This window comes from Pan troglodytes, chromosome 10 (assembly GCF_028858775.2).
Source record: "Pan troglodytes isolate AG18354 chromosome 10, NHGRI_mPanTro3-v2.0_pri, whole genome shotgun sequence".
Lineage (NCBI taxonomy): Eukaryota > Metazoa > Chordata > Mammalia > Primates > Hominidae > Pan > Pan troglodytes.
The window spans coordinates 22,917,614-22,943,654 of NC_072408.2; the positions used below are offsets into that span (position 1 = coordinate 22,917,614).

Below are 26,041 nucleotides of genomic sequence, written 5' to 3' on the forward strand. Positions count from 1 at the left end.
AAAAGATACGTGGTTTTCTGGGAGAGGGGCTCACAGAGGTTATAAGTGAAGCCCAGGGGATTTGTAATGTGTTGAAATTATTCGGTATGATACTATGATCCTATAAGGATAGCTACATCAAATTAAGTATTTGTCAAAACCCAAAGAACTTCACAGGACAAAGAGTAAACTTTAATGTATGCAAATGTAAGCAAATCATTTAGAAGGTCAAGGAATCCCAAGGTGGAATGCAGATTGTAACAAAGAAATCTAACTGTATTATAAATGTGTGCTACAATCTCACTGAAAAGGATAGGAGGAAAGGTGCTTAGCTGACTAACTCTAGAAATGAGTAGAAGCTGTGAGACTAAAAGCAAAAGGAATAGTACATAAACACTGTACTCTTGATGCTAAAGTTGTTTCCCATGGGAGCACAGGTTAACAATTCCAATGCTGCTATACATCTATGATAGAAATGAATGATTAAGCAAATGTATGGCAGATGGTGCAAACCAGGTTTCTTCTCACTGTTGGAGTAAGTTTACATATAAACAAAGGGAGAAGGCTAGAATGATATCTGTGGTAATGAATTAGCATTACAGATAAAATGTAAATTCATAGTTAAACATGGATACAAACTGTTACATAAAAATAAGTACAAATATGTTCATATACACACATGTATTTCTTGCTTTGTCACATGAGAGAACCTAGAAGCAATGATACCACAGTAGCAACAAGCACACCTAGCACCCAGATCTTGGTTTCTAACACCATTCCCCAACAAAATGATCCAGATTCCTTGGAGAAATGACTGATTCTAGGACCGTGGCAAGATGTATACAGATGAACCTAGAGCATCTCATAATACCAGAAAGTAAGGAAATGCTTCCAAAAAAACAAAATTCACATTGATGGTAGTATGTCAAAGAGGCACTGGAGTCAAGCTGTAACAAAGTAGCATTGTATTATAACCCAAAATATTTAGATAGATAGATAGATTTTATATTTATATAATATATATATATCCATGAGTCCAGAACAAAATAAATATGATTGAGTAAATAAATACATGGGGGAGAAGAGACAAATCTCCCACGGAGAAAAATATCCAAATAATTTATATAGATATTCTACCATCAAAGGGGGAAGCATAACTCTCTACTCCTCAAGTATAGGCTATACACAGTTCCTTCCAAGAGCACAGCATGAAAAAGGCGGAGAAAAGTGGAAAAATCTGATAAACACTATCTCAGCCAGGTGATAAAGATGAGTATCACAGTGACAAATCATACTGATAGTATATACCCTTGATATGAGATGAAAATGGCACGTTACCTCTGTGATCTTTCTACCAAAAACCTATAATCACAGTCTAATCATGAGAAAAAACATTAGGTAAATTCCAATGTAAATGCATTCTACAAAATACCTGACCAGTACTCCTCAAACATCATCAAAAACAAGGAAGTCTAACAAACTGTCACAGCCAAGAAGAGCCTAGGGAGACATTACGAGGAAATACATTTAGTGGTGTCCTGCATGGTAGGGTCCTGGAACAGAAAAAGGACATTAAAAACTAAGGAAATCTAAATAAAGTATAAACTTTGTTAATACTAATGTACTGATACTGGTTCATTAATAGTAACAAATACCAATAATACAAGATGTTAATAAGAGGGGAAGCTGGTATGGGGGTATATAGACACCGTATTTGTAGCTTTCCTGTAAATCCAAAACTTCTGAGAAATAAGGTCTATTTTTTAAAATCCCATTTAGGAATACATCTAGAAAATACTGAAAAGGTTGTAGTGAAGCACTGAAGACCCTTAAACTTTCTTGCATATATTCAACTTAAAATGTTTGCAACTATTCCAATGCAGAATTTTTCTTACAAAAATATTTTCAATCACTAACAGCTGCAAACAATTTCATGTAGTATTAATAATTCCCAGGAGGGATTTACTATAGCCAGAATACTTTAATTAAAATTCCACTTTTTCCCCCGACATACCTCTACAGATGTCCAAAAGTTTGTACCTTATCATTAACTTATGTTGTTTTGTGATGATCCGTGTAACTACCAAGTATGTTTCACACAACTCAGGAAAGCTGAGTTGCATATAAATATTACATAAATCAGTGCTAAAATGTTCATCCAATAGAACTTCAAGTATTTAAAGAGACAACTTTTAAAAAGCTATCATTTCCTATTCTGGATACTATGTTTTCTTATACAAACCTTGGTTCAAGTGACCTGCTGCAGAATTAGAAGAGGTATGTAAAAGAAGGGAGTAGAGAGAAGAATAAAAAGCAGTAGGGTAAAGGGTGTGAAACAGAGTGTAAGAAAATAACTAGGATTTGGAATATAATAAACACAAAGTAGAGAGTAGCAAGCCTATGCCATAGCATAGAAAAGAACTGGTATCTGAAAAGAATCAGTATTGATAAAACCTTGAAAGCAGGAAAAAGCTAGAAATAAAAACAAAATGAATCTTTAAGTTCGATCACAAACAAGCAAAATATTCAAAATTAGACATTAGGTTCCTGACAGGAAACAAAAGAAACATCACCCTATTAAGAGTGGGGCTACTAACAGTATAAGTTAAATTACACTTACTGGAAATTACTATATAATATTCAATGACATTGGGAAGTGAAAAAAATTACAAAGAGAATGCACCAAGTCTTGTAAACAGCGGTTATCTCAGAATAGTAGAATTAAAAGCAAATTATATTTTCCTTCTTTTTTTTCTGCTATAAAGTGAATGACTTGTGGTGCAATCTTACAAAGTCTCAATCTGTGTATTCTGCACTAAAGGCATTATATTATCACTATTGCATTTGTGATACATTCTACCTTACCCTTTATGTGACAATTCTATACTGTTTTAACTGTCAAATTGTAAGTAAAAGTGTGAATTCGTGACCAAAAATTTTCCACACCAGCAACTTAAGAACTACAGCAATATGTTTAGAAAACTGCGATCCCAAACACAAAATCTATACTAGGTGACACAGGATGACATTGACTTTAATTCCAATAGACTCACTACCACATGATGTCCATTACTAGTGCTCACTTTCCAGAACCCAAGGAGCTGTGGAAGAATGGAGTCCTTTCAATGAAAATAAACTAGAGGCAATACACAACACAGTTACTTTGAGGGGCTTTTTCAATATAAAGAAGATTGCCCGGAATCCTAACTCTCCTATTTCCCAAAAATGACAAAGCCAAAAAGTCACACTCTTCACACATCTGAAACCAAGTTTTACCTGAACTCATCCTAACATATTAGCTCTTGTACCTATTCCCCTTACTATCTAAGGCAAGAAACCTTGAAAAGAGAAGCAGTAACACATTTCACTGAAACATATTTTGTAAAGGAGGATTCTAATTCCTAATCCTTCACCGCTCTAGATGTCTGCGGATTTCAAATCCTAACCACGGCGTCCTGCCCCCCGCGAGATTCCAACAGTACTACGGGCCCTATGGGAGGAGGAGGATTTGAGAAACACTGCCGGAGAACGGTCGGTGCAAAGATTTTGCAAACAGGTAGTCCTAGGAAGGAAAGTAAGAGTGAGAACATCGGAGAGAGCAGGGGGTACATGGGTGGGGAAACCCATTTCAAATGCATGAACTGACCACAACCGGAGAAAGGCCGTCTGTCTTCCCAAAAGTAAAATGGTGAGTAAAGTGGAGCAAGCTAAGAAAGTCAAAGTCAACAGCCATTAGGCATTGACAACGATTCCGAAACAATTAGCTATCTTAATTCGAGGGGGTAAACGGGGGTGGGACCCTGCCCTAAAGGGTCATTTTGAAAAGAACCCCTCCCCATTTGAGGCGGGTCGGCAGAGCAGCTCACAAATCCCAAGTCTAACATAATAAGCCGAGATCCGGATACTCGGTCTGCAGTCGCCCCACGGACCAGATGAGCGCAGGTGTATCTGTGGAAGCTCAGGTTACCATGAATATCACTGGGCCACGGCGAACCCTCCCTGCCCAGCCTCCCGGAGCCCTGGGCGCGGGTCTGCACGGGCCCCGCGGCTTGGCTTGCCCGGACCCGGCGAGCGGACGCCTCCGGCCGCAGCGCCCTACCGCACCTGGCTGCCAACACCAGTTGAAAGCAGTCAAAGTGAAGGGAGGCGGACGCGGCTCCTGGCACCGCTCCGATTCCAGCACACAAAGGCGGATTTTTAAAATCGAGAAAGTCAAAGCCGCCGGACCCCGGGACCGGCGCCTTTCGACAAGGGGCTTTTACCTCGGATCCGCCCTCGGGGCCACGGCTTTCCCCGGAGACGCCGCGAGCCCAGAAGAGGTGGGAGGGGACCGGGAGAAAGCCCCCCAATCTGATTCGCGCCCAGCCAGTCGTCCGCGAGCCGCGGAGCCGCCTTCCGCACCCAGCTGAAGAGCAGCGATCTCCGAGGCGAGCACAGCGCCGGCCTCGCGCCGGGCGAGACCGCCTCGCTAGCTGCCTGTGAAGTCTGGAGCCGCCCGCCCGCTCGCAGCCAGTGCCAACCGCGCGCCGCGCATGCCCAGTGCCCGCGCGAGGAACGAGCGAGCGGGCGGGCGGGCGAGTGCGCGCCCCGCAGCCAGGAGCGGAATCCGCTATCCGGGTCTTGCCGGCAGCCGAGCCGCAGAGTTCTGGTCGACTCCAGCGCTGGAGGCGAAGCGGCCGGTGAGGCCGGGTGGGCGGGAGAGGGACCGGAGGAAAGGAGACGGGGCGCTGCGCCAAGTTATCAAGGCCGCGATCAAAGTCGGACCAAGGCAGCGAGTCGACAGCAGGTTTCCAGAAGTGCCCTAACAGGACTGACTAGCAGCCAGGAGGCGCAGGAAGGGGCAAAGAGCGTGTGGAGAGCTTCGCCCCCGGCGAGGATGGACGCCCCGGGCGGAAGGAGCGTTCGGGTTGCAACACCCAGTCTGGCTGCACAGCTCGTAACCCCTGCCCTTTGGCGGCAAACAAGCCGCATCTAATGACCAGCCAGCCTTCGTCTTCCTCCTCTGGTCATCGGACCTATTTTCCCCCTTTTGTCGCTTTCCTCTTTTTTTGTCTCTCCAACCCATGCGGTAAACTGGTGGTGCCCAAGGCCCTCCATCGGGTCCCTGAGAGTCTCCCAACTGCCGGTCCTTAGCGCCAGCCTGCAAGCCCAGACCCGCCTCGCCCGGCTGCCTGGGAGCCTATTTTTCATGTAGCTCTTGCCAAAAGCCCTGATGTGGTTTGAAGTAGTGGAGGCTTCTTTCACTTTGTGCCTCTCGTACCTTAACCAACCTTCATAACCTCCTCTCTGAGTAGCTCATGGAGCCTCTAAAAGAGAAGTCCATGTTCTCATAGACATTGTGTTTTCTCACTCTTAAAACTCCTCATTGTCATAGCTACTCCCCCAATCCCCCCATGCTGTCCTAACTTCGAAGTCAGTTGACTTCCAGAAGTCCACGAAAGCCTATAAATTAAACTTGGTTAAAAGAGATTGGACTTGCTTGCTTTGTGAAGCAAATAAAAGCACAGTCAGGGAGAAACGACGTAACATGCCAAGGTGGACATTCAAACCATTCTAAAAGTTGGAATCGATATAACGGCTAAGTCCAGTCCCCTATTTTAAGTGGGAATCCTCTCTCCAATATTTCCACCAGACCACTATCCACTTGAACATTTCCAATGTTGTAAATTTCTATTTTTATCATTACATATAACCATGATTATTTGTTGAATATTTACCTATGCCAGGAACTGAGCAACTTACACACATTATTCCTAGTCCTTAAAATGAGATGGGCCTTATTATACCTATTAAACACATTAGGAAAATGAAACCCAGAAGTTTCCTTCTTTTTGCCAAAGCCAATGCTGACGCCAGAATTAACAACCAGGTCTGCTTAACACTATAGCCTGTATCATTTATGAACATCAAATCAACTTCCCTGATACTACTGGTCTTGGTTCTGCCCCTAGGAACAACGCAATATGAATCTCATTCTTTATAGACACTGCAAGCCTTGAAATAGTAGGAGCAACTATTAAGTAACCAACAGATCTAATACATTTCTTCAAAAATTCTCTTTTAAGTGTTTTTCAAATAGCAGTGAGCTGCCATAATCACACTATTCACCTTGCTTTGAATGTGTTTTGATTTTCATTCTCCTCTCTAAATTGTGCACTCAGAATACAATATTCAAATACAGTGGGCCAAGAACTGAGTTCCAGTTCTCCAGCTGCTGATCAGCCACCCCTTTGATGCAAGCACACACTACCTAGATTCAAATAGAACACCCAAGTCTATTTCACATGAACTAAATTAAACCGTATCTTCCACCTTTCATAGTCTATACTTCTATGTATTTAAATCTTAATTTTTGTTTTATTCTTATTAAATTTTATCGTGTTTGTTTTAGGACACAATTTCAGATAAATACTAGTGATCACTTTTAACATAACATTTGTAAATTTAATAAATATGCCTTGTTTGGCTCCATTTACGTCTAGTAAGAAACAGTAACACAGAACAGGCTTTAAAAAGGCCTGTGATATTATAAAATATATATTTGGTCTTCATCCCATTTCCAGACATATAGCTCCTAAAATCCTTGAAATCTCCAAAGTGATGAATATCTTTTTGTATTTGAATGAATTGGCTGATGGCTGGGGGCTCCAGCATAGCTTCAGGATGGGGACTGGTCATAGGAAGGACCAAGGCATGATTAGTGTGTTGGAACTTTCAGCCCCACCCTCTAACTTCCGGGGTTGGTTAAGCTGATCACCAATGGCCCATGACTTGATCAATCATGCCTACGCAATAAAGCCTCCACAAAAAAAAAAAAAAAAAAAAAAAAAGAATGGGTTACATGCACTTCCAGAGAGGGGAACATGAATAACTAAACGGAGATTCCTGGATGGCGGTGCTCCCAGAGAGGGCATAAATCACCCTATGCATCTCTTCAACTGTATCCTCTGTAATATCCTTTATAAGAAAATGGTAAACATGTTTCCCTGAGTTCTGTGAGCAGGTCTAGCAAAATAACCAAACTCAAGGAGGGAGTCACGGGAACCCTAATTTCTAGTTGTTCAGCCAGAAGCACAAGTAAAGCCACCTGGGGCTTTTCTGTTTGGCATCTGAAGTCAGGGTAGTCTTGTGGGACTGAGCCCTCAACCTGTAGGATCTGACATTATCTCCAGGTAGATAGTTTCCAAATTGAATTGAAGACACCCAGCTTGTGTCTGCTGCAGGATTGATTGGTTGATTGCTGGTAGGGGAAATTCTTACACACTTCTTGGTAACCAGAGCTTACAGAAGTCTTCTATGTTGATTGTTGAATAAGAGAACAGAAAAAAACACTTAGGTTTGGAGTTTCTTTTCCCCTGTATCTTCAGACAGCCCACCGCCAAAATAGATTTCCAAGATAACAGTCATTTATGAACCAACACTTTTCAAGCACTTTAGTCCATGCACCCATACCATAACCAACATGGAGTTCATGAAGGTTTTCTAGATGCTTTGCTGAAATAAAGATTTACTGTTTCTAGCATCCCCAAATCTACTGGTCCAAGAAACTCTTTCAAAAAAAAAGGAAGCTAGTTAAATAAGATCTGTTTTCAGATTAACCCGTTCTGGTATTAGTGATCCCACTAAAACCATTGTTAATAATCTGGTTTATACTTTTGTTAAGAATCTATGTCAAACTTACCTATTTAGAGTATCACTATACACAAGTTTTTCCTTTATGAAAATCTCATTAGTATATGTTGGCATTTGGGATGAAAATGATGTAGGAATGATGTAGAATGGAGATAGATATCTGGAGTGAATGGGGCATTCAAAATATGGTGCAGGCCAGGCGCATTGGCTCACATCTGTAATCCCAGCACTTTAGGAGGCTGAGGCCAACCGATCACCAGAGGACAGGAGTTGGAGATTAGCCTGGGCAACATGGCGAAACCCCATCTCTACTGAGAATACAAATATTAGCAGGCGTGGCGGCACACGCCTGTAGTCCCAGCTACTTGGGAGGCTGAGGCATGAGAATCACTTGAACCCAGGAGGCAGAGGTTGCAGTGAGCCAAGATCAGGTGACTGCACTCCAGCCTGGGTGACAGAGCAATACTCTGTCCCAAAATATAGGAGCAGAGTCTACAGCTGGGTATAAATGCTACATACAGAAAATGTGGAGAAATTATAATGACTGAATTCTATCCGGGGAGTAAGAGCTATCTCCACATTACCCACGAGTCAGAATTCTTCAAACATGCCTGTTCACTCCCACTCCCCAATCTGATGTATGAATATAATTTAGGGACTGCTGTGTATACCTCTGTAGACTCACAGCCTTAAAGCCATATAACATAAAACATATCCATGAGTAAATCTAGAAAAGGTACACTGTAGCTTAGAATATTATTATTATGATGATGATCTAAATCTTCTAAGTGTAACTTGGTAGACAAGTAATTTCAGGTTGGCTATCACCCTTGTTATTATTTCACATTGTTGAAAGAACAAACCAAATTGCTTGGATTATTATATTTGTTCTCACTTTAGGAGGTGCTTGGGCTTGCTTCTTACTTTGTAACTGATGTTTATATTTCTTGTTAGTTATGTTTCTTTACACCCATTTGGGTTAACAAACTCAATTTGCTTTAGCCTTCAAATGTCAAAATGCCCTAATTTCTTTTGTAATATGTAATTAGAAATGTATGGAAATTTTGAAGCATGATAGGAAGTATTCTTAACAAGGAAATTTTTTCCAAATATAACCTCTATTTTCACCAAAAAGAAACTATATTAGTTAAAAATAAATAAATGAATATACAACTTTGCTTACCCATGGATGAAATCTTTTGCTTTTCCATCTTTTTTAATAATCAAGAATTAGTTTTCCACAAAGGGAAGAAAATCCAACCATTGTTACTTGAGTAAAAAGCATCTGAAAAGAACTTGAATCTTTTGAAGAATTTAATGAGTGTGAAATGGTCATTCATTCAACAAATACTTTTGGATTCAACTAATAATTATAATTTGAAATAATAATGTAGTTGAATCCAATAGTGTAGCTGAGGTAAGAGGGTAAATCAAGAGAGACCTTTGAAAGAAGGAAAAAGGGGAAAGATACCAAATGAAACACATGGAAAAGGTAATGAAACTCTAAGAAAAAAGAGGAAACCAAATAAAATGTAGAGGACATTGGGAGCTCCTTCAGGCAAAGAACTCCCCATCTTATGCACTATACTTATATGCATGTAGAGAGTTGGCATGTATTTTTTTAAGCTTCACACAGAAAGGTAAATTAGATTATTTGAAAAGTTCTCCAGCTACACATCACCTGGATCCCGCATAAAATATACTTTGATACGCATTGTAGGACTCTGAGATAGTAAAGGGAATCTCTCAGGGTCCAAAATGAAAACAAAACAAAACAAAACAAAATTGCTGAAGCAGGTGAGGTAGGCAGTAATCTTTTAAATAAGACTTAAACCGGCTACAAGCTGAAGAAGCTAATCTTTGAAATCCCATGTTAGCTGACTCTGCTGGAAGGAAGTCAGTACAGTTTCAGGTCCTTGGGCCCACAAGTTCCCAAGAGAGATAGACAGAAATCGTCTTTGGAGAAAAATAACCTCAAGTTAGTGTCCCAGAATTTCCCACAAATAAACATCAACCAAATAGGAATTCATAATCAAAGATCTCAAGCCATATAAGAAAATTCTGCTGACATGAGTGTTAGCAGAATAAACAAACATAATTCGATTTATGAGGCAAAAAAACTAATTATCTGGCTGTATAAAGAAATAAAAAATAAAATCATAAATAAATATCTAAGATGACTAGGCATACATGAAAAGAACCCACTAGAACTTTTGGAAAAGAAAAATATAACTGCTAAAATATAAAACCCCATAAATGAGTTAAAGAGTAGATTAAACATAGTTGAAAAGAATAATGTAAGCTACATATGAAGAAATTATGCAGAATGCATCACAGAAGGTGAAAAAAGACAGAAAATAATAAACATTAAGAGATATGGAATATAGAGAATGTTAAGATATTACTCATCTCTAATTAGAATCCCAGAATGAGAGACTACAAAGAATGGAGTAAAGACAAGAGAAGACACAATAGCTAACACTGTTCCCAGATTAACATAGGACATGAATCTACAAAAAGAGGAAGTCCTGGCTATATACATGTATCAAGTAAGATACCTGAAAAGAAAATGAAATAGAGGCAGTACATATACATGTATCACATAAGATGCATGAAAAAAAGCAAACCAATATAAACTACAGTGAAATTTCAAAACACCAGGGGAAAGGCAATCTTAAAAGCATCGAAGGGGGGAATATTATTTACAAAAGAAAAACAAGTAGACTGAATAATTTTCAACAGCAATATGGCAGCCAGAAGAGAGTGGAATATCTTCAAAATGTTGAATGAAAATAGCTGTCAACCTATAATTTAGTGTCCAGAAACATTATATTTTGAGAACAAAAATGGAATTAAGACATTTTTAGATTAAAAACTATTCTTTTCACTGCCTTTACTAGATGAACTTCTGAAGTACACTTTCAGATGAAGGAAAGTGACCCAGTAGGAAATACTGGAATACAAGAAAAAATGGTGAACAAAGAAGCTGATTAACATTTGGGTTAATATAAAGAGGCCTGGTCTGTACAAAATAATATTAATAAATAATATGAAATTGTGAGGCTTAAAAGACACAGTTTAAATGCTAGAGAATAACTTACAAATCAGAAGGAGGATAATTAGAGTTAAATCATTCTAAGGTTTTTGTATTGTTCTGAGGAGGTTAATATATTAATTTTAAGTGTCCTTAAGAAAAATATTCACAATAAGATTTTAAGAGAAATGATCCATATGGTACTTCACAACCTCAATTTTACAGGTAAACACACACACACACAAAGGTCATAAATCATAGAGTTGGATGTGAGGGCGATCTGGCTGCGACATCTGTCACCCCATTGATCGCCAGGGTTGATTCGGCTGATCTGGCTGGCTAGGCGGGTGTCCCCTTCCTCCCTCACCGCTCCATGTGCGTCCCTCCCGAAGCTGCGCGCTCGGTCGAAGAGGACGACCATCCCCGATAGAGGAGGACCGGTCTTCGGTCAAGGGTATACGAGTAGCTGCGCTCCCCTGCTAGAACCTCCAAACAAGCTCTCAAGGTCCATAAATCATAGAGTTAGTATGTGATGAAGCTGGGATTTGAATTCAAGCAGAGAACATGGTTTTGACCATTATGCTCTACAATATCTTAAAGACTCTAAAAGAGCGGAAATGTGATGTAGAAATTCCAAACCAGTAGAGGAAGGGAGAAAGAATAAGAGGTAAACAAATATTAACAATCAATCTTCCTCTGTAAGCCACAAAAAAGCAAGAAAAAAGAAATGTAGAAGGAAAGGAGACACATAGATAGAAGGTAAAGACTGAGGAGAAAAACATTCAAACATGTAAATAATCACAATATAAATGGACTAAACTTTCTAGTTAAAAGACAGAGTCAAGGCAGTTTTTAAAGATATAGCTATATGTTATTTACAAACATAAGAACGTGGAAAGCTTAAGATATATCAATTATATAATAATTAAAGCTGGTATAGCTATGTTGACATCACACGCAATGGACTTCAAGATAAAAAAGCACTATTGTGGCTAGAAAAGGTCATCACATAATGATAAAATCTACAAGAGGAAACTGAAAAACTTATTATCATAGTGTAGCTATTTCAACACCCATTCAACCACTGTTAAGTTATTGATATCTCTCTATATCTATCTCTATCTCTCGATATATATATAGATTACTTATATAGAGACCTATATCTATCGATATATGTATATATCATATATATAATACATATGTGGCATATAGCAATTAGAGAATACACATACTCAACAAACCCATAAGAAATATTTGTAAAAATTAACCAGCATACCTTAATACATTTCTGAGAATTTGCATCATCTAGAAAAGGGGTTAAAAATCTTTTTATGTAAAGGACCTGATAACAAAAGCTAAGGTTTTGGAGGTCAGTGGTCTCTATTGCAACTACACAACTCTGCCACTGTGTAACTCAATAGCAGCCATAGACGATACATAAGCAAATGACCTTAACTATGTTCCAATTAATGTAAGACCCACTAAATTTGAATTTTATGTAATTTTTACAGACCTCAAAATATTATCCTTCTTTTGTGTTGTTTGACCATTTAAAATGTACCAACCATTCTTAGCTTGCCAGCTGTAGAAAAACAGGTGACAGGCCAAGTGTGGCCCATAGGGTGGTGATTCACTGACCTCTGATCTTGACTCATCTGTTTGTAAGGCAGTACAGTTAGAAATCCATAGCAGACTAATTTTTAAAACATTTAAGTTTAAAATGAAATTTTAATTAATTGTACATTTTAATTTCTAAAGATTAATTTAAATGGGATTTAAAAACAGACTCCCCGCCCGGCATGCTGGCTTATGCCTGTAATCTCAGAACTTTGGGAAGCCACCGCGGGCAGATCACGAGGTCAGGAGTTCAAGACCAGCCTGACCAACATGGTGAAACCCCGTCTCTACTAAAAATACAAAAAAAATTACCCAGGTGTGGTGGCACATGCCTGTAATCCCAGCTACTCGGGGGCCGAGGCAGGAGAATCACTTGAACCCAGGAGGAGGAGGTTGCAATGAGCTGAAATCCCACCACTGCACTCCAGCCTGGGTGACAGAGCGAGACTCCATCTAAAAAAAAAAAAAAAACAAAAAAAAACAGACTTCCCAATAATGTATGAATAGAAGAAGAAATCATAATAATAAAATTTATAAATATGTAAAACTGCAAGAAAGAGAAATAAATTCTAGTATATTCTGTTAACAAAATATTCTATAGCGGTGAACATGAGGAAGCAACCACTATGTTCCGCAGTATAGATTACTCTTAGAAACTTAGAGTTGAGTGAAAAAAGTCATAGAAGATTATGCATGATAAGATATCCTTTTTAGAGAGCTCAGAAAAGCATAACTAAATGATTTATTATTTAGGAGCAGCAGACATTTGTTAAAAATTTGTTTGTAAACAAAGGAATGTTTATCACAAAAATCAGAATAGTAGTTACCTCTGAAAGGCAGGAAAGGAATGAAATGAGGAAGCTAACACAGATAAGTTGCAATAGTATTGTAAGGTGAATCATAGGTGCTCATCTTAATTACTATTCTTGTCCCTCCTGGGAGAAAAATTGTGGAATTGCATACGGTAGGGAGGACCTTAATGCAGGGAGACAACCATGGCTAGGGAAAGGCTAAAAGAGATGAGACAGAATGACGGAAGAAGGACAATGGAATTGTTGCTCTAATTTGTGGTGAAAGTGCTCCAGTCATATTCTCTTATTTACCTGGACTCAGGTCATCAGAATGTCTCATTCCCTATTATCTCTGACCTTTGAATGACTGATGAGCTCTGTAGATTTAAAACAAACAAAAAAAAACTCCTTTCTGAACAAGAGCACAGGTATTCTGTTTCCAATTTTAAATGTGAAAGTTTGTTTTTATGGTTTTTATGAAAAGGTTGATTTCCTCCACAAATTTTAATGTTCTGTATAACTGATGGAAATTTAATTTTTGAATTTGAGAGTTATTGATCCATTTACTAGTAACAGCTGAATGTTCCTTAAAATGCAAAAGAGACATTTGTTTTATCTTTTTGAGAGAATGGTGCTGTTTGTTCTGCAGAACTGGAAATTTGCCATTTATGAACAGCACTTATCTCACTATTTACAGCTTTTTCTAATCAGATCTAGGCTTTTTATTTTCCTACTTGTGCCTAAGCAAAAAAAAAAAAAAGCAGATGAGAATGAAAAGGGAGGAAAATAAAATAACTGTGGGGGGAAAAATCTTCAAAAAACTATCTGTTTAAAATTATAGCAGACCTTTAAAGTGGAATTCTACTATACAATTGAAAAGAATGAGGTGGTGACATTAACTACTAGCTAGGATAGACAGCAAGATATATATTTATTAAGGTGGGGGGAGACAGCATGTTGCAATATATTATGCAGTATGAATTAACTTATATAAAAAAGAATAACAAATAAATATAAGCCAACATTCTACAAGTATTTTATGGGAGAGGGGTGACAGTGTAATAGGAGTCACTTTCACTATTTCAGTTAATTTATTTCTATAATTGAATTTTAAGCCATTTTTAATACAACAAAAAAGTATTATTTTGTAGCAGAGAAAATTTAACTTAGTAATATTTTATTATTCATTGTGGATTTTTCATGTTTCTCAATTCTTTACTCCTGCTAGAACTCGGGCAGATTTTTAAAACTCCCATCCCTAATGTCCAAAGTTGCATTTTTGTATCTTTACGATTGCTGAGCTAGAATAATCCTTAGGCTATTTAACAATTCCCCCTGGGTAAGCTCATTGGCATTGCAAACACAGACACTGTTTCCTTTAGTTGGCACCCAAACTTTCTTCTTCCTTAACAGCAGAATCCTCAGCAGGGAAAATAAAACGAAAGAAAACTCCTATTATGAATTTGGAAAGTTTTAAAATGCAAATTCACATTTATCAATAGCTATCTCACCGAGATCACTTGTGCTCAAGGTAATTCCAACAACCTTAAAGATCATTTTCCTGATCACAGCACAGAAATCCCAGTTTCGTTTTTGCTTTGGTTTTTTTAATCAAAAATTCATTGGTGGCTAAGAAATCCCAGTTTGGGCAAGGCAAGAACAAATATATCCCACAGATTTTAAATGTAACTTCATCTTAAAGGACTCAGAAACACATCCACAACCCCGAACACACACACAGAGAAAGAAAGAGAGAATCTCTAAAGTGTGCTATAAACACTTGTTGGCTTTCCAAAAACACTAAGTTTCGTACCACTTTAATGAACACTTTTTAAATGCAAAGCTTTCAAAGTATTTTCTTCACTTTATTGTATGAAGGATGCATTTCTTTCTTTCCTCTCTTCTTTCCTTCCTTCATCCTTCCTTCCTTTCTTCCTTCCTTCCTTCCCTCCTCCCCTCCCTTTCTTTCTTTCTTTCTTTCTTTCTTTCTTTCTTTCTTTCTTTCTTTCTTTCTTTCTTTCTTTCTTTCCTTCTTTCTCTCTTTCTCTCTCTCTCTTTCTTTCTTTCTTTGAGACAGAGTCTCACACTGCCACCCAGGCTGGAGCGCAGTGGCACCATCTTGGCTCACTACAACCTCCGCTTCCTGGGCTCAAGCGATTCTCCTGCCTCAGCCTCCCAAGTAACTGGGATTACAAGCATGTGCCACCACGCACGGCTAATTTTTGTATTTTTAGCAGAGATGGGTTTTTGCCATAGTGGCCAGGCTGGTCTCGAACTCCTGACCTCAAGAGATCGCCCACCTCGGCCTCCCAAAGTGCTAGGATTACAGGCGTGAGCCACTGCACCTGGCCAAAGGATGCATTTCTGATCTTATTAACCACACTCATCATTCTGGGCATTCACGACTGTACTACAGAGGTACACGACCCTTTAATCAAAACCCTTGCAACCAGATGTTTTTAATTTTGTAAAGGGAACATGGTACTTATACCATGTATTCGTCCCACCCCAAATAAGGTCTGTAATTAACACATTATTTCTGCAGCAAAACATATTCCCACAAATTAGAATGAACTTCCTAAGTTGCCTCACATCAGTTCAGATAAGATTTGCTGCCAAACAAGTACAAGACAAGTCAGGCTTTGCTACCAAATGGAATTTGAAAACAAACAAACAACCCAAACAAACAAACTTAAAAGAAAAATGAATCTTTTGATTTGACACTGCAGATAAGTCACTGTGCACTTATGTAACAGTGACTAAAAGGGTGCCTGAGTTGTTTTGTCTTGGATGTAGAGGTCATGGCTATCATGTTGAGGACTCGAGGTCTGCTTCTCTAAGTCTTCCTGCCTCTACGCAATCTGGCATCCTCCCGTCTGTTTTGTTGCTGTGATTTCCTCTACCACCTTTCCTGTCCTGTTAATTTATCACTTTTAATCTGCTGTGACCTAATGAAATAGATACCAACATTATAGTTGTGTATGAAATTAGAGTAAGTAGGTTTTACATCAGAAGGCCAAAAGTTGTTTTATAATAAGGTATATAAACTTTGCTCATATTCATGATAAAAGTTATTTCAACAATTTAGAGGCTTTTTTGTTTGCTAGTGATTCGCACCTGTATTTGCAATTTTTGAGATACTTATCTTTAAAAAAACCCAACACTCCCCACTCTGAGAAAAAAAGAGAGAGATACATTGTCTCATTTTATAGATGTCATCTATTTTCAGGATCTGACATCTTATAAAACCATATTATTATTATATATATATATATGACATTTTGGTCATCGAAAAATAAGCTAAAGTTTAAAACTTATTCACTCTAGCACAAAAAAGATTATGACGATAAATAGTGAAGTATTTGTAAAATATTAAAAGTAGAATCTCAGCATGACTTTTGTAAACAATAACAGTCAATTGCCAATATTTTTATTATCGCTCAACTTGCAAGTCCTTCCATATTCTGCCCCTGCCTTCTGCATTTCTCTTCCTTTATTACTGCTGTCAGTACGAGCCTTTCCACAGCTCCAACATGTAGAGCCCTTCAGCGGCAATGCCCACACAGGCCATACTTATCCCTGCAACACATGAGAAATCTGAGGAGGCCGGGCGTAGCGGCTCATGCCTGTAATCCCAGCACTTTGGGAGGCCGAGGCGGGCGGATCACGAGGTCAGGACATGGAGACCATCCTGGCTAACACGGTGAAACCCCGTCTCTACTAAAAAAATACAAAAAATTAGCTGGGCGTGGTGGTGGGCGCCTGCAGTCCCAGCTACTCGGGAGGCTGAGGCAGGAGAACGGCGTGAACCCGGGAGGCGGAGCTTGCAGTGAGCCGAGATCGTGCCACTGCACTCCAGCCTGGGAGACAGAGCGAGACTCCGTCTCAAAAAAAAAAAAAAAAAAAAAGAAAAAAGAAAAAAAGAAATCTGAGGAGGAGTAGAGGGTCACAAATGGAAATCAACACACAAATGTCCAAGACTCAAGGTTCCCGGAGGGAAGTAGCCAAAGCTGGTCAAACATCAATACCAACTGTTAAGAGAGAGAGGTAATGAAAGCCCTACTCCAGAAGAGTACCAGGAGAAGTAAGAACAAAGAAACCCAATCAGGTGACTCAAGCATAAGAAAGCATCTTGAGGGCCTCTGACTCACCCATTTAGCAAAGGTCCAAGTACCTGCCAAGCACAGGGATGGGCCCTGGGGATACAAAAAAAAAAAAAAAGTACAAAATGGTCCCCACCCTTCAGGGCATGCAGTGTTGTTAGCAATTAGACAAGCATAAACAAATAACGACAACCATACACCATGTCATACCAGTACAATTTAATACCAGGTGCTACCTGAGCACAGGGAAATGAGTGCCTGACGCTGCTGTGCAAAACCAGCAGTGACATCACAGAGACTTGCTGTGCTTCCTTTCACTGAATGGCTTCCAACTTCCATGCTGCTCCTCCAGCGCTCTGACATGCATTCGCCACAGCGCCTTAGCACTTGCCCTTCCCTTGCCCTAGAGCACTCTTCTTCCAGGTTGCTACATGGCTCACTCACTTCATTCAGTTCTCAGCTCAAGTGCTACCTCATCAGAAAAAGTTTATCTGACGAACCACCCTATTTAAACTATACTCCTACCCTGCCTAAACCCATACACACACACACACACACACACACTCACTCACTCTCTCTCTCCCTATTGCATTACATTGCTTTTTTATCACAGCACCTATCACAATCTGAAGATCTCGTTCAATTATTTATTGTCTGTTTCCCTCATGTAAATTCTGTGAGAGCAGGGATATCTGTCAGTTTTGTTTATTGCTATATATCCCCAGTGCTGGGCAGAGTTTAATGAATGAATAAGGAGAAATTTGAGCTGAGTTATGAAGAACATGTAGCAGTTTATCAAGGGAATGGGCAGGAGGTGGAGGCAGGAACACAGAATGTACATAGACACAAATAACAAGGAGTCAAGGCACTGTTAAAGGAACTTAAAGAGGGAAATAAAATAATCTGTTCCTGGCACACAGTGTGTTTATATTCCATGTTATTAAATAAATGAGTGAATGAGTGAATAAATGGTTGAATTAATAAACAGAGTTGTGCTTTAGAAAGTGTGGAAGGGGGCCGGGCACAGTGGCTCACACCTGTAATCCCAGCACTTTGGGAGGCCGAGGCAGGAGGATCACGAGGTCAGGAGATCGAGATCATCCTGGCTAACATGGTGAAACCCTGTCTCTACTAAAAATACAAGAAATTAGCCAGGAGTGGTGGCAGGTGCCTGTAGTCCCAGCTACTCGGGAGGCTGAGGCAGGAGAATGGCAGGAAGCTGGGAGGCGGAGCTTGCAGTGAGCCAAGATTGCATCACTGCATTCCAGCCTGGGTGACAGAGTGAGACTTGGTCTCAAAAAAAGAAAAAGAAAGTGTGTAAGGGGGCAGGCCTGTGCTGGATTTGCGGCAGACTGTCTTGCAGCTTCTAGGGCTAACTCAGGTGAGGTGGAGCTGCTAGGGTCCTGAATTCAGAGATCCCTTGATTGACAAGGAACATTATGGCAAGCCAGTGGCTGAAGTAACTGAGGAGGAGAAGAATGATCAGGAACTCAAGGAGACTCAGCTCATCAAAGCTGCTCCAACAGTGACAACGAGCTCTGTGTTCGAAGACCCCACAATCAGTAAATTCACCAACATGATGATGAAGGGAGAAAACAAAGTACTAGCCAGATCCTTCATGACTCAGGTTCTGGAAGCTATGAGAAGTACCATGATGCTTCTGCAGGGGAACAGGCAACCATTGAACACAACCCCTACACCAGAGGTCCCCAACCGTTTTGGCACCAGAAACTGGTTTCCACAGACAGGGGAGAGGGGGTTGATGGGAGAGGGGTGGAAGGGATTGATGATTTCATCAGGCACTGGATTCTCATAAGGAGTATGCAACCTAGATCCCCGCATGTGCAGTTCACAATAGGGTTCGTGCTCCTATGAGAATCTAAAGTTGCTGCTGATCTGACAGGAGGTGAAGCTCAGACGGTAATGCTGGCTTTCTCACCTTGCTTGCTCGCCACTCACCTCCTGCTGTGTGGCCTGGTTTCTAACAGGCCATGAACCTTACCACGGGCCCATGGCCTGGGAGTTGGGAACTCCTGCCCTACACCGTCTTCCACTAGGCAGTGAAAAACTATGAGCCTGTGATTGGGCTGATACCCATCCTCAAGGGAGGCCATTTCTCCTGGATCCCTGGATCCTTACCCTACCAATATCACCACTTCCTGGCCATAAAGTGGATGATCACTAAGTGGAACCAGGGGATGCTGATGCCAGCCAGAGAAGCTGTCGCATGGGCTGCTGGAGGCTTTTTGCATCCAGGGCCCCGTGATCAAGAGGAAGCATGACATGCACAAGATGGTCGAGGCCAACCATGCCCTGACCCACTACTGCTGGCGGTAGAGATTCCAGAAGGAGCCCAGGGCCCTCCACTGCAAGAAATACTGTGAGCCACTGCCACTTCAAAAAATAGCTGTGGGTTAAGGATGTAGTTCCTTTTTAAGGGCCGGCAGGCCTCATGAGAAGGATGGAGCAGCATATTTATTGCCTGGTAATCCTTCTTTCTTTGAGGCTAAAATTTGCTCTCCCTCTGTCCCCCTCTCCTTGTAAAGAGAGAGCACATTGTCTTGGAAACGTCGTCCAAGAAACTTAGGACCCAGGCTTCTCTTCCCTCAGCTTGGGATGGACCTTTGGATGATATAAAAGGAAGCGGTTTTAGGTATTAGAAAAGATTTTGGACATTTGGATGATATAAAAGGAAGCTGTTTTAGGTATTAGAAAAGATTTATTAGAAAATTCTCACACTGAACTGGTACACCTTGTGGTACAGTACTACCATTCACTAAAACTGTCTGGAGGGGAAAAAAGAAAGTGTGTAGGATAGATTGATGGAATGGAAGGTAGGAAGTAGAGAAATCTCAAAGGCTAGTCTTCCATAAAGAGAAAAATCGGGCTCCAAAATGGCCTTAGCCCCTCCCCCCAACAACCCCACAGAAAACCAAAAACAAATATATAGTGCTGAGATTATCACTAGCAATATACAGAACTCAAATATGAGGAGGAGATAGTTCCCGAGACCACAGAAAAGTGAAACAACTTTGAGCAGAGAGTAAGAAAATCAGACTTCCATATCCAGCACATGCTTCCTCCTTCCTGGCACCAAAAGTGTGGAAAACTTCCCTTACTCATGGTTTCTACACTGGGAAAAGTGAGATAAAGGTGGGCAACAAGCTTCTCTATCATCTTGGGTTCCCTAGCAGGAAACCTGTCCCTGCCTCAAACCACAGGAAGCATACCAGGTGCTGTAGGTAGAAATATCCCTGAGGGCTGCCAGACACAAGGAAGGGAAGTGGAACTACCATCCCCAGCCCTGGACACTCTGCTCTGTAACTTGGCAAAAGAAAATGCCAAGGCTGGGTGCAGTGGCTCATGCCTGTAATCCCAGCACTTTGGGAGGCCGAGGCAGGCGGATCACGAGGTCAGGAGATCGAGACCATCCTGGCTAACGTGGCAAAACCCCATCTCTACTAAAAATACAAAAAAAAAAAAAAAAAAAAAAAATTAGCGGGGTGTGGTGGTGGTGCCTGTAGTCGTAGCTACTCAGGAGGCTGAGGCAGGAGAATGGCGTGAACCCAGGAGGCGGAGCTTGCAGTGAGCCGAGATTGCACCACTGCACTCCAGCCTGGGCAACAGAGTGAGACTTTGTCTCAAAAAAAAAAAAAAAAAAAAGGAAACACCAAATCAGAGTGTCCAATCAGCAGCACCATGCAGCAGGAGGTACATTCCATAGGTTGGTCCCCCTAGGCACAAACCCCTAACAATCCTTTCCATATTAATAGGATATCCTCTTTCAGACCTCCCTCATTAAAGACAGGCTATGAGAAAGTACACAAAGAATTAAGAAGAAACAGAGTGAAAGGGAACAAAGATCACCCACAGGATACAGAAAATTACCTCGACAGACCAAATCCAGGAATTATTGGTGTTCCAGGAACAAAAAACAAATAAAGGGGTCATTTCAGCAAGAGGATATAACAATTTTATAACACTTACATATCAGTGCACCCAATGCCAGAGCTCCCAAGTATATAAAGCAAACATTAATAGATGAAAAAGGAGATATAGACTGCAATACAATAAAAGTAAGGGATTTTACTCTCCATTCTCAGTAAAGGATGGATTATTCACACAGAAAATCTACAGAGTTAAACTACACCCAAGACCAAATAGGCCTAATTGATATTTACAGAGCATTTCATCCAACTGCTGCAGAATACACATACTTTTCATCAGCACATGGAACATTCTCCAGAATAGACGATATCTCATGCCAGAAAACAAGTTTCAACTAATTCAAACAAGTAGAAATCATATCAAGTATCTTTTCTGACCACAATGAAATAAAACTAGAAATCAATAAAAACAGAAACCTCAGGGAATACACAGACACATGAAAATCAAACTACATTCTCCTGAATGACCAGTGGGTCAGTGAAGAAATTAAGGGGGAAATTTAAAAGTTTCTTGAAAGAAATGAAAATGGAAATACAACATACCAAAATCTACAGGATACAGCAAAAGCAGCAGTAAAAGGGAAATTTATTGCAATAAATGCCTATATCAAAAATGTAGAAAGACTTCAAATAAACAATCTAAATATACACCTCAAGGAACTAGAAAAGCAAGAACAAACCAAACCAAAATTAGTAGAAGGAAAGAAATATAAAGGTCAGAGCAGAAATAAATGAAATTGAGACCAAGAAACTACAGAAAATCAAAACAGAAAGATGATGTTTTGAAAAGATAAACAAAATCAACAAACTTTTGTCTAGACTAAGAAAAAAGGGCAAGGCGCGGTAGCTCACACCTGTAATCCCAGCACTTTGGGAGGCCGAGGCAGGCAAATCACAAGGTCTGGAGATCGAGACCATCCTGGCCAACATGGTGAAATCCCATCTCTACAAAAAAATACAAAAAATTAGCTGGGCATGATGGAGCGTACCTGTAGTCCCAGCTACTCAGGAGGCTGAGGCAGGGGAATTGCTTGAACCTGGGAGGCAGAGGTTGCAGGGAGCCAAGATCATGCCACTGCACTCCAGCCTGGCGACAGAGCAAGACTCAGTCTCAAAAAAGAAAAGAAAAAAGAAAAAGAAAAAAAGAGAGAAGACCAAATAAATAAAATCAGAAATAAACAAGGAGACATAACAACTAAGACCACAGAAATGCAAAGAATTTGAGATGATTATGAGCAACTCTTTGCCAACAAGTTGCAAAACCTAAAAGAAATGAATAAATTCCTGGACATATAATACCTACCAAGACTGAACCATGAAGAAATAGAAAAATAATGAAGGCCTGAACTAAAAACATGAGAGTAGAGAAGAGAGATCACATCTGAGAAGCAAGCCAGATTGTCATATGATTGATGTGGGGAGTCAAAGAGGAAAGAGGATTCTGATATGGGTGTCCAGATGGGTGGCAGTGCCATTGGCTACAGAGTAAAACCAGGCAAGGGGACTACAGTGGGGAGATAATCCATTCTGTGTTGGAGATCTTGGGATTGAAGTGCCTTTTTAACAGGTGAAGACAACTAATATGTAGCGTAAAGTGTAGGCCTACGAGTATAGTCAAGACAGAAGACAGATTTGGTATAGCATGGATGTCTTCATCTTCAGAATGTTCTACTGGAATAAGAAGACAAAATGTAAGGACCATTTAAGAAATCAAGAGGCAGAAAGAAGAAAAGGAGCCTCCACAGAAAACTGAGCAGCAGCAGCTACTAGGGTGATGAGATGAAAACTGTGGGTTCAAGCCCCATGAAAACATGCAGTGTGCTGTCTAGCTCACTAGTCCCAGTGCCCTGGCCCACAGGAGAGACTCAAATACATAGGAAAACTGAACCAAGTAAAGCAGGGAAGAGGGAGGGATGGAAGGGAGCTTGGAAGGAGTGAACTGGTTAACAGTAAAACTACAAATGTAGCAAGAAACATAGTGAAAGCTAAGTATTCAAAATACAAGTTATTTCATTTTATTTATTTTTGTTTGTTTTAATTTTTTGTTTGTTTGTTTGTTTGAGACAGAGTTTTGTTCTTGTTGCCCAGGCTGGAGTACAATGGCGTGATCTCAGCTCACCACAACTTCCGCCTCCTGGGTTCAAGCCATTCTCCTGCCTCAGCCTCCTGAGTAGCCAGAATTACAGGCATGCACCACCATGCCTGGCTAATATTTTGTATTTTTAGTAGAGACGGGGTTTCTCCATGTTGTCCAGGCTGGTCTCGAACTCCTGACCTCAGGTGATCTGCCCGCCTCGGCCTCCCGAAGTGCTGGGATTATAGGCATAAGCCACTGTGCCCAGCCTTTTTTGTTTATTTTTTGAGACAGGCTCTTCCTCTGTCACCCAGGCTGGAGTGCAGTGGCAGGATGATAGTTCACTGCAAGCTCAAACTCTTGGGCTCAAGAGATCCTCTTGCCTCAGCATCTCAAAGTGCTGGGATTACAGGTGTGAGCCACCACACCCAGTCCGAAATGTATTTTAGTAACATGCCAGACACCGTTTTGACCAGGTTACATAGCTTAATTTAGTCAATTCTTATGAAGACCCTGTAAAGTAAGGATTATTATTATCCCCACTTTACAGATGAGAAAATGAGGCACAGAGAGGTGAAGTTGCCTAAGGTGACACAGGAAATCAATGAGAGAGGCAAGATTGAAACCCAACTGTCCTGCTTCAAAGCCAACATTTATTTGCACAGATGGGAGAGTGTGCTTTCTGAGGGAATTTAAGTGTGGGCAATTTCAATGGAGTGGCAGCTTTGTGGCCTGGGAAGCTGAAAGGAAGGTGAAGAAGTGGAGAGAGCAAAGGTAAACTGCTGTTGCAAGGAGCTTAGCTAGGAAGAGAGGATAGACTAGTAGCTGGAAGGGAACATAGGAGTGACAGAAGCTGTTTTGTGTTTTTAATGAGCAAGTCTGGAGCATGTGGGCTCGATAGATTCTGTTTACATTACACTGTAGAATTTGCTCAAGGAAAACGAGGGGGTTGGATAAAAAGACAGATTCCTTCCAGCTTTGAGTCTACTATTCCACAACTTTGAAATTCTTTCTCAGTGAAGCCAGATGGAAGATTTTACTTGACAAAATTAGTTGGAAAAAATCATTTACTACACTTTTAATGAGGTATTTAAATAGAAACCCAAAGACCTATTTATTCTAATATCGTTTTAATTCATGAGCTTTTAATGTTTTCCCAAGCTGGTCTGTGACATTTCTTGGCCTAAAGAGAAATCTAAAGTTTTTATTGTCTTTAGATTTGGCCTAATGACATGTTTCTGCTTTCCTGTCTAAGGTTAGGAAAGAAAGAGTCAAGGTTATCTTGGGTTCATATTCTTTCTCTCCATTGCCTTTTCCTTTCTGTTCTCTGCCCCTCTTTCCACACAAAGAAAAAATAGTAAGCGCAGGCGGTTATAAAAAAAAGCCATGTTTCTTTCACAATACATCTTAAACTAATGTAATCACTCGTGTAGGTGTTTTCTGCAATTTTCTGTCAACTAAATATCCCTTGAAACACTTCAGCTTTCTCTGAACCTGGTATCTTTCACTTATGCTAAACTTTTTCTTTTCTCCTTCTCTTCCTATGAGCAAGAGAGAAGGATAGACTAGTAACTAGATAGACTAATAGCAGTGTATGCATGTCAATCCCAGAAATTACCCCAGAGCCTCATTTTATCTCTACATCACTGCACAAAGCCCTTTCTCAGCACACCTGCTTCAATTATACGTATTCCTATTTTTTTCATACTTTTTGCACTTTCCTATCTCCAGTTACTCCTTTTCCTATCCATACCTCAGTTTTCAATTATCCCCTAGTAGGGCTATAAGAAGGGGAGAGACGGCTGCAAAAAATATAGAACTCATTTTTTCCAGCTTTCAGATGTGTTTTGGCACCTACCAAAATTGGTATATCCCCAGTTTTGGAAATTCACTATACTTCAGACAAAGTAACATTACACCTGGAAGACAGGTCTCAAAAGGAACTAGAGAGCATTCACTTAGCAAATCTTTGCTCCTTGCTCATTTCTATTCTGGGCACTCCTCCATACAATGGATGAATAGCATTATCTCTCAGACAAATGCAAATAATCTTCATAGAGAGATCTTTATGTTTTTCTCTAAAGTATGGTATCTTTCTAGCTCACAGTTCCCTGGAACCAGGTGATAATTAAAGAGTTTCAGGCTCAAAGGCGTTCTCTCTGAAATTCCTGATGAGCTAGCTTCAGACAAGAATGAGAGTAAACAGAGATGGTGATGATATCATAAGTGGATCAGGTTATAATGTTAATAAGTTGGAAATGAAATGTGGCTGCCTAGTATCAATAATTGACTTAATTCACATTTTCCCTGACACATGTAAATCCAAATCCCAGCATTCATAATTGTAGTTACCGTATTTTGGCAGGCATATGTACCAAGCTGAGATGAACAGAGCACAAATAATCTCTGTCAGTACTGTAGCCTACACCACAGTGGAACCTCATTATAAAGAGATCTAAAACATTTTGTGACCGCAGGCAATCCTTCTCTAGAAATAATAGCAGAAATCTCAATATCTCTAAATCTAAATAATGATTTGCACCCTTTATCTTTACAGAACAGGCTTTTAAAACTATAAAATATTTTAGAATACTCAGCCTCTGGGACAATCTAAGTACTTCTCTATATAATTGAGCAACATTTTCAAATATTGACCACCCTGATGATTCCAAACCATGTAATTAGCTTAATCAAGTATACTTTCCTCCATCTTACTCTTGGCAAAACATATTTTTACATTATTTAATACAATTAAAAAGCCATTCGTTTTTCTATTTCTCCTTTTTTTTTTTTTTTTGAGATGGAGTCTCGCTCTGTCGCCCAGGCTGGAGTGCAGTGGCGCGATCTCCGCTCACTGCAAGCTC

The 26,041-nt window shown here is 40.2% G+C and overlaps 1 protein-coding gene and 1 pseudogene across 1 annotated transcript in view; one reads left to right on the plus strand and one right to left on the minus strand.

Moving 5' to 3' along the window:
- Positions 1-4,557, minus strand: part of EPS8 (EGFR pathway substrate 8, signaling adaptor) — a 170,816-nt gene extending 166,259 nt beyond the window's left edge. Inside the window, exon 1 of the mRNA XM_528750.8 lies at positions 4,242-4,557. The gene's annotated coding sequence lies outside the window, so the exon portion shown is untranslated. The remainder of the gene's footprint in view (positions 1-4,241) is intronic.
- A 12,448-nt stretch (positions 4,558-17,005) lies between these two features.
- Positions 17,006-19,493, plus strand: LOC100609086 (small ribosomal subunit protein uS7m-like; annotated as a pseudogene).
- The last annotated feature ends 6,548 nt before the right edge of the window (positions 19,494-26,041 follow it).